At 42.8% G+C, this 15997-nt stretch overlaps 1 protein-coding gene across 1 annotated transcript in view; it reads left to right on the top strand.

Moving 5' to 3' along the window:
* LOC127420348 (calmodulin-binding transcription activator 1-like) overlaps positions 1-15997 on the top strand; it is a 578857-nt gene that overhangs the window by 336084 nt on the left and 226776 nt on the right. The gene's annotated exons all lie outside the window — the stretch shown is intronic.

The following is a 15997-nucleotide window of genomic DNA, read 5'->3' on the forward strand; positions in this document are numbered from 1 at the left end:
GCTTCGAGTCCCTACTTTTCTAGTCCACATCAAGGAGTAAAAAATACACCTCAGCAGCCCGAGTTTAGTTTTCCCTTGATAGCAAACAAAATGGAAGCAATTGTTCGTACCTTATTAAGCTCAGGATGTTTGCTCTGCTCTAGAGTGCCGGCATTAATCTTCCCTCATGCTGGGAACCACTGCCATCACAGGTAGACTGCAGGGCCCTTTTCTGCATTTCCGCGCCCTGGCACGGCCCCGCTGTGTATGTGTGTGAGCTCTCTTTGATTTATTTTCGCTCATACACACCCACCAAACAGCATGGGTTCTGGATTCAGAGTTTTGCTGCTTTGTTTTTGAGGGTTGTGCTGAACGTCTATCATTTCATTGGTGTCCTCTGGATAGCTAAGCTTCTTGTCATGATCATGTGATATTGTGCTGAACATACAGGCCCAAACACACCCTATACAGCCTACAAAACACACATTTACTTTCAGATTATAGATTACTGTCAAGACCCAATTTTGGTTATAACTAAATTTTTAGAGCATTGGGCATTTTCATTTGCCCAAAAAAATAATAAAAAAAGGACATTCCTAAATCCCCTTAAAGGGAGGTCTTGTCAGATTTAGCTAAATTCTGGGGACAAATTTGTCCCCAAAGTATAGCTAAGTCAACCCACACACACAAAAGACGTGATATTTGCCAAGACATGCACTTGTCTCTTTTTGCTCTGTCTCTTCATTGAGCTCTCATTAGACAGTGAACAGACCTCGCTTAACAACAGTCTCTCTGCCAATCATATTTTGGCAGGACATTTTCTCACAGCAGCTGTTTCAGATGAAATTTGGAGTTTCTACAGATTATCTATTATTTTCACCAGCTTTACTGCTTGAAGAAATAGTTCACCCAAAAATGAAAATTCTTTCTCCTTTGGAACACAAAAGGAGATGTTAGCTAAAATGTTGATGCTGCTCTTTTACATACAATGAAAGTGGATAGGAATGGACGCTGTCCAACAATGCCCAAAAAGCACTCTAAGAGTACCATAAAAGTAATCCATATAGAGCTGTTCAAGTTTTAGTCCAAAAATTCATACCTCAAACATGAATTTTGATGCTGTATTGAATTGCATCCTTTTTTTAAAGCTGCACTACGTAATTTTGTGTTCTCTAGCGATATCTGTGGATGAAACTTAAAATTGCAAGCAATTTGCGGAAGAACACTTACATCAGTCGTGTTTCGGCACTGCTCTTCTGGTAGATGAATCTCATGATTTGAACTTACCTGGACATCGCCTGAGTGTGATCAAGACTTGGAGATATTCAGAGCCGGAGTCATAACATGGTTTTTTCATGTTGATATTATGTTATACAATTAAACATTTAAAACTGAAATATTAATTGCTTTGAAAAATAAAAAAAACACTCTGAATGCTTTTCAGACACTACACTCAAAGAGCTTTTACATAGAGAACAGGGGACTCAATCATCTCAATCAACATCCATTACCAGTGTATTTTAGTGTGATTTTCAAGTGTTTTCTACTGTTAATGTTTGTATTATACTACACTTATCAATTTAAAAGATGAAACTCGTGACATGGCTGATACAAATTGAATGGAAGACTTTATTATTTTTATATTAGGCTATGTTGTACAGCCACCTCATTGATAATGCAAGTGAACTGTAATACTACAATAGTATGTCTATGCAATGCACACAATAACACCGTAAACTAAAAACATAAAACGAGGATTCAGTAATGATGGTGATAAAATATACTTTATTAAACTTAAAAATATTTTGCTTAAATATGCAATATAAAAATGACAAGAAGTCAATTTCAGAAGTCATACATAAACATGTCACAGTAACTTCCCAGGACAACTTAGATACATCGCGATCAGTTAACACATGAGTAATGTTCGATTCATACAAGCATGACAACCAATATAAGCTTCACCAACCCTACCAGACAACTTATCCAAGCATTATAGCAGGCAAACAACTTTGCCAAATGGATAACAGATAAACATCCATCCAGGTTGCTGTGATGCTGTCCTGAACTGTGTGAGTGTGACTGACTGAACTGAACATAGTTTCTCCAGTCGGAACATGAGACAGTCGGTACTTCTTTCCGGATATTACGTACAAAGGACATTGTTTTGAACACTGATTGTTTATGTATTCAATAAATCATGGCAATTTGTTCATTTTTAAACAAAAAATCTTACGTAGTGCAGCTACGTTTGCAGTATGACTGTGTGTAATTTATGTTGTAGAACAAAACGTCCACGTATCATCAAGTAATGTTTACCACAGACCTTATTTTACACATAAGTTCAACAACCCCATTATAAAAACCCATTGGAAAATCCAGAGGGAACCCATGGTGAATTAGACTTCCGGGTTCACCTACAAATGACATCATGGCTGAACAGCTCTATTACTTATGTGTCTTCTGCAAATGTGCAATGATTTTGTGTAATGAACAGACAGAAATTTGTTATGCATTGAAAATGTTTTGAAATCTCCCTTGCCATAGCTCTGAAATCTCATTCGCACTTTTGTATATTCAAATTTGCAGTGACGACAACCAGTGTCATTTGGCATCATTGATGTCAAACCTGGTGCAAGCATCTTCATGCATTCTTTTGGAACATATATGAAAGCGAATGAGATTTGAGAGCTGCAAAGGGGAAGATTTCAGTCTGGAAACTGGGGACTTATTACTACTTTTATGGTGCTTTTTGGAGCTTGACAGCTCTGGTCCCTGTCTAATTTCATTAAATGAATTTTTTATTTTAGATATTCAACACATTTCTTCTTGGGGGAAAGCTCATGTTGTTTGAAACAACATTAGGGTGAGAAAATTATTTCACCATTTTTTGGTTGAACTAACACTTTAAGAACATTTACAGTGATAAAACTTTCTCAATACAGCAACCAGAGTTCTGTAAAGTTTGATATTTTTATGGCAGATATGTGTGAGAAATACTGCCAGGTTTTCTCATAGCCGGATGTCCATATATAATGCTGTGTCATCTCAGTGGTATCCTCTGCCCCTTAAGCACACTCAGCTCTGCTAAAAGAGCTCACTTGAGCTGAGGTAACACAGAGGTGAGCTCACTAACTGAGCTGCAGAAACAGTCAAATAAACCTTTGGTGACTCAAACAAACCTCTCTCTCTCCCACGCTCTCCCTCTGTTCCTTTATATCTCTCAGCCAGCACAGCCTGCTGTCATCTGGCAGGCTTATCCTCTAACATGCTTCCATATGTTTTTTTTTTGTTTGTTTTTTTAATGGTGGATCACAGTGGGCTAATTTCAGAAGAGTGGCAAGACAGCTTTTGGTGCTAAGGTGGACTCAGCAAAAATGAGCTTGTCTGACAAGCAGAGAGTAAAGAGAGAGAGGAGCAGTGTGGAAAACTTCTTAGCTCACAGCAGGCTTATGAAATCCCACTTTAAGCTTGAACTTTGTCAATGAAGTGACTGCAGTCAAATGACCGTGTCACCATACGTGGAGCTTAATGAGGGCTGAGATCAGATGGCTCCAGCAGCGAATGGACTCCTCTGTTTTTCTCCCCCTGCAATGAACAACAATATAATAGGGATGCGGCCACTCGGTAAGTCCTCCCTGTGCTCTCCCTGATTGAGCGAGGAGTGATCAATCAAAGCTGTGCTCTTCAGGATAATAACCTTGCCCTATCAGTCTGCCTCAGACCTGTTTAATGTAAATGCAAATAAATGATGTGACCTTCACCTTCAGAGTAGTTTCATCCAGGGCTTTTTTCACGGACTGAGGAGGGGTGTGTAAATGAGAAGTGTCATATTGTCTGGGCTAAGGGTGTATGGTTGTGTGTGTGTGTGCGTGTGTGTTTGAGTGAGGGGTGGTAAAGTTTTTTCTCCCAGCATCGCTTGTCAGCTGGTTGCATGTGAGTTCCCAGATACCCTGTTTTCACCGACATGGTACCTGTGCTGGTTCTTGGAGTTGGTGCCCAAAGAAAAGGCAGTTCTGGACAGTAGAAATTGCCTTTACACCAGAACCTTCAACCTAATGGTCTCAAAACAGGAACCACTATCGCCAGGGATAATCACAATCAGCCCAACATTGACTGAATGGGCCGGCTGAATGCGGCCGGCATGCATGATCGGCATTTCCATGGGAGTATTGATTGTTCCCGGGGAACACTGATCATGCCACTGATTAGCCTACCGAGCAACACCTGTTCTCCTCTAATTCACTCCCTCTCATTCACTCCCTCCTTAAGCCCGTTGTGTTCTCAGTATCTTTGCAAGATTGTTGTTTGGTGTTAAGTACTAACCTCACTCTCTCTGCTTAGTTGGTCCTGTCTCGTGTATCTCTTGGTTGCCCACGTGTCAGGTGTGTGGTTGCCTTCCAGTTTTGCTGCATGTCAGCTGGTCTTCCACGGAGGATACCTCATCTCTGCCCACGTGTCGGGAGTTAAGATCGCCCATCTCTGCTGGGCGTTGTTCTGCACCTCACTAAGCTTCAACGGAGGATTATACGAATCTGTTCCTGACTTCCACAAAGTTCACACTCATCCTACGAACACACTCTTCACATATTACTCCTTGCACGTCCATGGCGCGCATGCTATCAGAGATTGCTTCTTGCTACTGCAGCCGGTGCTGGGATATTTGACATTCCACAACCCAGTGACTGCCCATATTTGTTGTTAATAAATCCTTTGAACTGTTCCTCTGCTCTTGGGTCTGTTTGTCTGACTATTGCTCTTTACAGGACAATCTAGCCAAGTATGGACACAATGGAGGAATCCACTCTTCACTCCACCCTCTCTCAGCAGGGAGTCTTGCTGGGATGTCAGCAGGATCAAATCTCTGCTTCGAACTGGGCTGTGGAGATGATGGCTTCGCAGCTCGCCGAGCTCACCTCTTTTATTCAGCAGCTCTGCCTCCTAATGCTGGACTCTCTCAGGAAGCTTCCTTACCAGCTCCAAAGGTTCCCCTGGCTCCTGGATACTTTGAAGCCCGTATTTCCCCTCCAGCCCCATATTCATGTGAGGCTGAATGCTGCAGCGCATTCCTTTCGTAATGTTCCCTGTTCTTCACGTTACAGCCCTCCACTTTTGCGTCGGATACTATGAAGTCGGCTTATGTAATTACGCTCCTCACCGGAAGGGCTGGCGAATGGGTTACTGCCATGTGGGAAAACATACATCCCTGCGCTTCCTACCATACCTTTACCATGGAGCTCCGCTGTGTGTTTGTTCGCTCGGCTCAAGGTCGGGAGACCTTGTGAGTGGAATGACCACACTATGTGGGATCGATTTCTGCATGGTCTTTCCGATGACATTCTGGATGAGATTTACCCTTTGGATTTGCCTCCACGCTTCGATGACTTGGTAGATTTGGCTATCCGAGTCGATCAATGACTGACCCTATGTCATCACCACCATCGACACTGCTTTCCACCTACCCTGGCAGCTGATCCTCTTACCCATTCTGCCAACTCCCCAGTATCACGGCCAAAGCCGATGCAAGTCACTAGAACGCAAATCTCATGCAGGGAGAAACAGCAATGTCTTGTGAATAGATTGTGTTTTTACTGTGCTCGTTCTGATCATCTTTATGCTTCCTGTCCAGTAAAAGACATCGCTTGTCGGTAGGAAAGGGTTTACTGGTGAGCGTAACACTTTTGGACAAAACCCCTGGACTTCGAACACTTCTTCCGGCTGCAGTATGCATCTGCCTGTCACACGGTTTCTGCCTTGGTTGATTCCGGAGCCGATGGTAACTGTATGGATTTCAAATTGGCTTCTAAGTGGTGACTTCCTATGGTCCAGTTGGATAAACCCATCACCACCCACACCATAAGTGGCACACTGCTGCCCGTCATCACTCAATCCACAAAGCCGGTCACCTTCATCTCTGGGAACCATACGGAGCAGTTGTCTTTCTACCTTATCCAATCTCCATCTTCACCGATAGTGTTGGGGCATCCTTGGTTGGTAACACACAACCCACACATCGACTGGTCAACCAACACTGTTAGTGTTGGTGGAGAAGTGTGCCTTAACTCTGCTGTTTCCCCTGTTCAGTCTTGTGTTTCATTGCAGGATGAATCGGTGGACTTATCTGGAGTACCATTGACACGCCATGACTTGAGGGCGGTGTTCAGCCGGTCCCGATTTGTGACCCTTCCTCCTCATTGCCTGTACGACTGTGCAATTGAACTGCTTCCAGGCACTTTGCCGCCTCGGGGACGGCTTGAACAGGTATGTCAATGATTCTCTGGCAGCCGGTCTCATCCGCCTTTCCTCTTCTCCGGCAGGGACGGGGTTCTTCGTCGTGGAGAAGAAGGTGGCTCGCTTAGACCATGTATAGGTTATCGGGGCTGAATGACATCATGGTGAACAATCGCTATCCTTTGCCGTTGATATCCTCAGCCTTTGAACTCTTGCAGGGAGCATCCATCTTTATGAAGTTGGATTTACGCAACGCTTATCACCTTGTCCAGATTAGGAAGGGGGATGAGTGAAAGATGGCTTTTAACACCCATATGGGGCACTTTGAATACTTGGTTATGCCTTTCGGATTGGTAAACACCTCCGCCGTCTTCCAGGGGCTCATGAATGATGTGCTTAGAGACATGGTCAATCATTTTGTGTTTGTCTATCTTGATGATGTTCTGATCTTCTCCCAGAATATCCAGGACCATGTGCAGCACATCAGGCTGGTGCTTCAGCGACTGCTAGAGAATCAGCTGTTCGTCAAGGTGGAGAAGTGCGCTTTTCATGCACAGTTAGTTCCATTCCTGGGGTTCATCATTTGTCCGAGGGAGTGCGCATGGACCCGACTAAGGTTAGAGCTGTCTCCGATTGGCCAACCCCAGATTCTTGCAAGGCATTGCAGAGGTTTCTGGGGTTTGCTAATTTTTTATCAGAGATTTATTAGGAACTACAGTCAGCTCACCGCACCTCTGACGAACTTCACCTCCACACGCACTGAATTTTGTTGGTCCCCACGAGCTGAGGCCGCATTTTCTAAATTAATGGAACAGGTTTCTACTGCACCCATCCTCATTACTCCCGATCCTGCAAGTCAGTTCGTGGCTAATTTTTTATCAGAGATTTATTAGGAACTACAGTCAGCTCACCGCACCTCTGACGAACTTCACCTCCACACGCACTGAATTTTGTTGGTCCCCATGAGCTGAGGCCGCATTTTCTAAATTAATGGAACAGGTTTCTACCGCACCCATCCTCATTACTCCCGATCCTGCAAGTCAGTTCGTGGTGGAGGTGGATGTGTCTGAGGTTGGTGTCGGAGCGGTCTTGTCACAGCGCTCTCCCTCGGACGGAAAGATGCATCCGTGTCCTTTTTTCACACGCTTAACACCAGCTGAATGAATTATGACATCGACAACCGAGAATTATTGGCTGTCCGGTTGGCCTTGGGTGAGTGGCGTAATTGGTTAGAGGGTTCGGGGGTTCCTTTCGTGGTCTGGACTGATCATAAGAACCTAGAATATACTTGTAGTGTCAAACGCCTCAACTCTAGACAGGTTCGCTGGGCACTATTTTTCATGTGATTCAACTTCGTTCTGTCTTATCACCCGGCTCTAAAAATGTCAAGCCCGACTCCCTATCTCGATGTTTTGAGTTTGAGACCTCCACCGCCCCACTGGATACCATTCTACCCACCACTCATGTGGTGGGCATGGTATCCTGGGAGGTGGAGGCTAAAGTCCGTGCGGTGCTGCAAAACACCATGCCTCCTGCCACGTGCCCAGCGGGCGGGTTATTTGTTGCACAATCTGCCCGGATGCACGTCCTACAGTGGGGTCACTCATCCAGTTGCTTGTCATCGAGGGGTGACTTGCACCCAAACACATATTAGACAGCGATTCTGGTGGCCATCATTTGCACAGGATGTACAGTACTGTGCAAAAGTTTTAGGCAATTGTGAAAAATGTTGCATACTGAGGATGTCTTCAAAAATAATGCTATAAATAGTTTTCATTTATCAATTAAGATCATACAAAGTCCAGTAAACATAAAAAAACTAAATCAATATTTGGTGTGCCACCTTTTTCTTTAAAACAGCCCCAATTCTCCTAGGTACACCTGGACACAGTTTTTCTTGGTTGTTGGCAGATAGGATGTACCAAGCTTCTTGGAGAATTCACCACAGTTCTTCTATCTATTTAGGCTGTCTCAGTTGGTTCTGTCTCTTCATGTAATCCCAGACTGACTCGATGTTCAGTGGGGGGCTCTGTGGGGGCAATGCCATCGCTTGCAGAACGCTCTGTTCTTCTATTCTAATCTTTTCTATTTGCAAAAGTAATGTTTGGGAGTCTAAAATGTATTTTCCCTATTGACACACTAAAACTGAAGATATAAATAACCATCTTAATAAAAATTTTGTGAAACATCTTAAGTGCCTAAACCTTTTGCACAGTATTGTACGTCGATTCGTAGCCGCTTGCCCCATTTGTGTGACTAATAAGACGTCTTGTGAACCCCCAGCCAGGCTCCTCCAACCGCTGCCTGTCCCGTCGAGACCCTGGTCGCACATAGCCGTGGATTTCATAACTGGTCACCCCCCCTCCCATGGCAACACAGTCATTTTGAGTGTAGTGGACCGGTTCTCGAAGGAGGCTCATTTTATTCCCCTCCCCAAATTACCTTCAGCGAGGGAGACAGTGGTAGCATTCATTAACCACGTTTTCCGCATTCATGGCCTCCTGGTCAATATGGTTTCTGACAGAGGCCCCCAATTTGTGTTATGTTTTTGGGCAGAATTCTGTCAACAGCTGGGGCTACAGTGAGTTTGTCCTCTGGGTTTCATCCACAGACAAATGGGCAAGCTGAACGGGTGAATCAGGAGCTGGAAAAGGCCCTGTGCTGTGTGGCCTCCTGTAATCTGTCTCCTTGGAGCGATCATTTAGTCTGGGTCGAGTATGCCCACAACTCCTTGCAGTCGTCATCAACGGGGCTATCACCCTTCCAGTGCAGCCTCGGTTATCAGCCCCCTCTGTTCCCCGCACAAGAACCCGACGTACAGGTTCTGTCCACCCATGCCTTTATCCAGAGTTGCTGACACACCTGGAAAGCCACCAGAGAAGCCCTCATACAGACTGGTGCTTGCATTAAGAGGTCGGCTGACTGGCACTGGGCTAAGGCCCCAGCTTACGTGTGCGGGCAGAAGGTTTGGTTGTCCTCTAAGGACATCCCGCTCCAACTCCCCTCACATAAGCTGGGTCCCAAGTTTATCGGGCCATTTCCCATCACCAAGGTCATTAATCTGGTGGCAGTCTGTCTCAAACTACCTCCTTACCTTAAGCGTATTCACCCCGTTTTCCACGTCTCCAAAATCAAACCTATTTTTATTTTATTGAATTACACCCCACCACACCTGCCCCACCTCCTCTGCATCTTGTTGAAGGCTCTCTGGCGTAAACAGTCAGGAGACTGATCGACGTCAAGTGGAGGGTCAGAGGGTTCCAATACCTGGTTGACTGGGAGGGTTATGGACCTGAGGAGAAATGCTGGGTCCCTGCTCAGGACATCCTGGACTGCGCCCCATTGTTTTGTCATTTTCTCTCCCACGTGTCTTACAGGCGTGGCCAGCATGCATTATTGCCGTTTCCATGGGAGTATTGATTGTTCCCGGGGGAACACTGATCATGCCACTGATTAGTGTGCCAAGCAACACCTGTTCTCCTCTAATTCACAATCAGTCCTCCTTTCCTGTTTAATAAATTAAGCAATCACACGATCATGCAGAACATCTCGTGTTTTTAAATCCATAAGGATCTCTTTCTCAACGGCAATACCAGCATTGATGACAGCCGACTTGTCAGCAAGATCTCGTGGTTTTCGCTCTTGAATTACGTACATCATTTAAAGCGTGATTGCGTCACTCAAGGCCAGCTAGAAGGCCTCGACTGGGACATATCCTAAAGATCACACCCACCAAGAACAAATAAATCAATTTGATTGGCTGATGAATCTGACAGTCTGACTTTAAATGCCCATTCATTTGCACTGTTGAGGGATTCTATGGATATTCTGAAGGCCTGAGGGGGTGGAGCTCAGACTCACGTGCTGCTTCGGCTAACAAGCTTGGCTTCGGGCATGCTATTTGTGAAACAGTTGTCACACTTTGCTTGTAAGCATCAAGCAATAAATTCTGACTGGATAAACTTTTAGTTTTTCTCTATTTGTTTGTAGATTAATTAAGAGTGGAAAGTGACTAAAAATACATAGGCAAAAAGGTGATTGAGGTGAGAATGAAAGGATGAAAAATATTTATTTATTTGGCATGTTAGGCCAGCAGAGAAGGCTTTGCTGGCCCTGAAGAATCGCCACTGCTCAAATCTAAGAGTAAAACTTGAACATAGATGATGTGACATTGTCTTTTTTTGGGAAGTGTAATGTATACAGTCACGCCATCATTTGGATATCAAGTCTCAAGGCATGATTGGAGAGAAGTCCGCATATTTCCCAGCAAAAACACAAACTCCAGAACCATTTGTTTGAGGAAGTTTGTATGTTTGTGGACTGCAGTGTGCCAGTGTAGACGATTTTTGTTTGTGTGTGCGCCATGAGGCATTCGTGCATGGCAGGAGTGGATATCAGCTTTGCTACGCTCCTGTCCTGTCTGTGCTGGGTAGACGTGGTTCAGCTATTCACTTAAGTGGTGACTTTGGTGGCTACCCAGCCTCTCTCTCTCTCTCTTCTCTAGAACAGGTGAACCTTGAGCTCCACAGTAAAACTCCTTGTTCCCTAAAATTGGAGCAAGGCGTGTGTTACAGCATTAGAACTTAACAGGGCATGAAATAGCAGCCTGCAGGGGCGTAGTTCCAGGGGGGATGGGGAGCAGGTAACCCCCCCAATAACCAAAACAAGCAAGTACAACCCCCAATATTTATACCATGATCAATGGAAACATGTAAATGCTTCATGTTGCAACCCCCCCAATGTTCAAGCCAAATCTATACCCTTGGCAGCCTGGCTTCCTGACATCTCCCCATCACTTCAGGTGAGAGTGCAGACTGTGAGATAGCTGAGTCAGAAATGCAACAGGGCCAACTGAAAAAAGCATATCCATCACCACCTATCTTCTTTCCCTTACCTAGTTCTAGCTGACTTCTCCCTCCTCTGACCCTCACTTGCAAAGACCTTATCAGAAACTCAACCAGCCATGATCCTCCACAATGGAGAGACTCATCTGTATTCCTAATAATTCCTGGCTACCTAACCTCTTTCAAGGACACCTGTTTTGTCTTTCTATTACTTGGATTTTTAGCACCATCAGTTCGAGAGGTGGATTTGATAAATAGTGTGAAAGTGCTGAAAAGTGGAAAAGTATAGTGTCACATACACTGATTAACTGATCTCAACTCTTTGTGCCATGCTGTAAATTCTGGCTGACTTAAGGGATCATCACAGTGGTTCCTTGTTGCCCTTCAAACGTGTTTTGTTACATGACTTAGGTTGTTAAAGGTCTGGAGTTGTAGGACACATTAAGGTAGCGAGGAACAGACACCTTAAGTAATAATTTGTAGGGTTACAGTAGTTTTGTATTTTATTTATTTATTTATCAATCTTAGTGTGTTTTGGATGTATGTCCTCAAATCAAGGTCAAATCTTGCTACTAGGTAGGGATGTTCTGGGGGTGTCTCAGTTTGACATCTTGGACATAGGCCACAACATCAGGGGCTTGCAGGGGTGTCTGGGGTCATTTATTTATTTATTTATTTATTTATTTATATTTATTATGTATTAATCCAAATAAGCAAATTCTTTTTTTATACAAAGTATATCAACAAATAGTATGTAGGTGGTTGAGACATAACACATGCCAAATGTATCTATCTTCACTCACTGAGCACTTTATTAGGAACACTGTGGTCCTCTGCTATTGTAGCCCATCCACCTCAAGGTTTGACATGCTGTGCACTCTGAGATGCTATTCTGCTCACTGCAATTGTACAGAGCGGTCATCTGAATTACCGTAGCCTTTCTGTCTGCTTGAACCAGTCTGGCCATTCTCTGTTGACCTGTCTCATCAACAAGGCGTTTCCATCCGCAGAACTGCCACTCACTGGATGTTTTTTGTTTTTGACACCATTCTGAGTAAACTCAAGTGACTGTTGTGTGTGAAAATCCCAGGAGATCAGCAGTTACAGAAATACTCAAACCAGCCCATCTGACACCAATATTCATGCATTGGTCAAATCACTGAGATCACATTTTTTTCCCACTCTGATGGTTGATGTGAAAATTAACTGAAACTCCTGACCCGTATCTGCGTGATTTTATGCACTGCACTGCTGCCACATGATTGGCTGATTAATCACATGAATCTGTAGGTCTACAGGTGTTACTAATAAAGTGTACAGTGAGTGTATATTTTTTCATTTAACAAATGCTTTTATCAAAGAAACTTTTATCTCTACCTTTGTAACCTGCCTCTATAATAAAAAATACAATTTAAAAAAGTTAAAATCTGGATTTTTACAGTTGCTTTGGGTACCTTCTTCCCCCTCCAGATTAGCTGGTAATTCAGGTTGTGCTGTTGGTACACAGATGCTATCCCCCTGACCCAACTCATGATTTTGGCATTCTAATAAACTTACAAACACATATTGATTTCTCTTAAGTGAAGGTGGTAGGGTGGGCGAGTTTTTCATTACCCAGTGGTAATTATATAGATTGAAATACGCTTTCTTATTTAGATGTGGCACCTACTCTCTTGACCTCCACCATAGAGACGCACTGCCCCAGCGTACACTCCCCACCCCACACAATCTCCCCACACCCACTCAGTCCCAACATGTTATTTCATGTTGACTCCATCTAATGCGTGATATCAGCCGTGCAAGTGCACAATGAGCAGGGGTAATGGAGCATGCCTGCAGCTCAATCACCTCTCCCCGTTGTTAATAATGAAGACAAATGTCAAAACAGTTGTTGCTAATGCCGAAATCAAGTGGACACCTTTGCAGCAGACAACAGCGGGGAAGGTTGCAGTAAATCAGCGGTATCACAGCTCTGCGTCCAGATTGAAAGCAACAGCTACTTTGCCGGTTGGCGAAGCGGACAGGATAAGCGATACGCATCCGTGTTTATTTGTGCTAAAGGAGGCCGCACTCAGTTCAAATTATCAGCATTCCTTCCTCCAGGGGGATGTTTCGTCTGTAATTGTTTAGATAATGGCTATTATTTTGCAATATGCCACATGCTGTTGCGAGTAGGGTGTGTCCATGCCGAGTGTGGATACATATGCAGTTGCCGATAGCAACAGCTTGTGAAGCCAGATGCAAGACAAGGGGGAGGAAGTGACATAACACACTCTCTCTCAACAAACCTCTCCTTCCAGCTCTTGTGTGAAATTACCAGATAGGAAAGTGATGGAAGTACAAAAAGAAAGTGTTAGCTTGCTGATTCTCCATTTCTCCAAACTTTCAACCTATGCCTTTTTCCCTGACTGTCTGGAATGTAAAGACAATTAATCGATTTGCCTAGACTTCTTCTTTTATGTTCTCTCCATCTTCATCTTCTTGTCTCTATCCTCTCTCTCTCTCTCTCTCTCTCTCTCTCTCTCTCTCTCTCTCTCTCTCTCTCTCTATCTCTCTCTCTCTCTCTCTCTCCATATCTTTCTTTCTATCTCTGTGTCCGCTGTATTTATTTCTGTGACTGATCACTCTTGCCACACTTCTGTATATTTCTGTGTGTGAAAGCTCAGTCTGAATATGATGTCTCAGAGTGTGCTGTTGCCATGGTTTTGGAACTCCAAACCCTGGAGAGATTTGTTGAAGTTTTTGCTACAAAGGTGCAGAAGGACTATTTTCCCCCTTGTACCTTGCTGTCTTTTCAAATGTTGTCAGTAAGAAGAATTACAGATGAAGAGGACTGTCAAAATCACTTTACTCTTCCTTCAGGTTCAGTGCCAAGGTCTGTTCCTCTACGCCAGGTGTAGAAAGCAAGGACAGCAGAAAAGGAACTGTGAAATATAAAATATTTGATTGTTTGTTGTTTGGAATGAAGCATCACTATGCCAGTATGACTGTGGAATGAAGATCAATACTAGTCTTCCAATAACACTTTTCACAAGAGTGCTGTACATCTAATTCACAAAGTGGTTTGTCCCTCTATTAATCTTATTCCTTTGATATGTTTTTATAAATCTGGCATGATCCAGACTTCCTAAAATGTCGACCCGAGCTAATTAAAAGGCAGGCTGGAAGTGCTAGCCTGTGCAGTCTGAGTGTCTAACTCACCCAATCATCTACTTTAAACCCAGTGTAATTAGTTTTCAGAACGTACAGCTCATAATCTTTCTGAGCTTCGTTCTGATTAGACTACATAGACTCTCTACTTTCAGGCAGCTCCAGCAGGATTTGGGGCATCCTCAATAAAGAAGGGGGCGAGTTGACATATAGTGGCAGAATAAGAGGATATGAACTATCTAAACTTTTCTATAATTTAATTTCCCAGTCATTAAGGCCAGTGCAAGTGCAGTCATGCTGGGGATATCCCATGCAATTTGAGGTCGAAGATGATAGTTTTTATTTTATTTTATTATTTATTCCTCCACTGGAGGTGGTTCTGCTTGGCCAATCTCTTGCTTCAGAAGACAAAGCACAAGCACGTGGGCAGGAACAGTTTTGTAGTTTTCAGTTTTCTGACTATAATGTTTCCCAAACTTTTTGCTGTTCTGACAAAATAAAGTTCTGTCCAAGCTTCCTATGTTATGACGTAGTTATGTACAAAAGAAACAAAAAATCATGGTCAAATATACAAATCTGAAATATAAATTTCATACTCATGAGAGGGCAATTATGTAATATATACAATGTGTTCATGTGAGGGCACATGGACATATAATATAGACAATGCCATTCTAAAATTACATTTAAAACAACAAGACTTTATTTCTACCCATATTATCTCTGCTTTCTTATACATCATTCACAGATTTCATTTGACAATGAATAAAATATATATATATTGTCAGTAGTGATGAAGCATACAGTCGCTAATGGGCTTTGTAAGGCAGTGTTTATGTTACTGCTAAACAACACATTTAACCTGTAATATTTTCATTAATATTTTTTATTAATTTCAGATGGCAAAGGCTTTGAAGATGATACCAGTGTGTTTGAAATGTATTAAGTATCGCCACTGAAAGTGATAATTACTTAAGTTCAGCACAAAAGTTTTAATTCATATTATACATTTGAAAAACTATCGGCTGATTAATCAGATATTGGCCTGTTTTCCCACCTTAGTTATCTTTATCGGCAAAACCCACTATCAGCCGACCTCTGTTCTTCATATTAGGGCCACTCAGTTAAAGAGATACTATTTTCCTTGAAGCCTATACTGTAAATATGAAATGATTATAAATGTATTCATCGTTCCTAAATAATATACGATGTAATACATTATATCTTTTAATAGATATTTTAAACCAAAGTTATAATGTTATAATACATTGTAATACTCATTCATTGTACCTGCACATTAAAACATACAGTAACACATGAAATTGGGTCTTTCCATTTTAAAGGGGATAACTGCATACATTATATATTCAGGCTTCAAGTAAATTGTTAACAGAAGCCCACATTATTTATTTATTTATTTATTTATTTATTTATTTATTTATTTATTTTTTAGATTGACTTAAAGGCTTTTAGTAAAATGACATGTAAAATTCAGTGGTTATTTAAATGCCACTGATTGCCACCAGATTATAAAACCTTTTTAAAATGCAATTCCAGGGATGTCTGGCCTTTTCTAAAATGTATTATTACCTACCTGACCAGTAATTGTCTGGTCAGGAATTGTGAACAATAGTGAGGAAGTGAGAGAGATCAGATCAAGGTAAAGACAAGGCCATAGGTTGAGGAACACATTGCACCCCACCATCTCCATCACGTCCCTTGTACTCGATCTAAATATTAGCTCTGCTGTGACCTTACCTTCCATGCCTTCACTCTGCTGTAAAAGCAGGCAG

This window comes from Myxocyprinus asiaticus, chromosome 29, assembly GCF_019703515.2.
Source record: "Myxocyprinus asiaticus isolate MX2 ecotype Aquarium Trade chromosome 29, UBuf_Myxa_2, whole genome shotgun sequence".
In the NCBI taxonomy this organism is placed as follows: Eukaryota; Metazoa; Chordata; class Actinopteri; order Cypriniformes; family Catostomidae; genus Myxocyprinus; species Myxocyprinus asiaticus.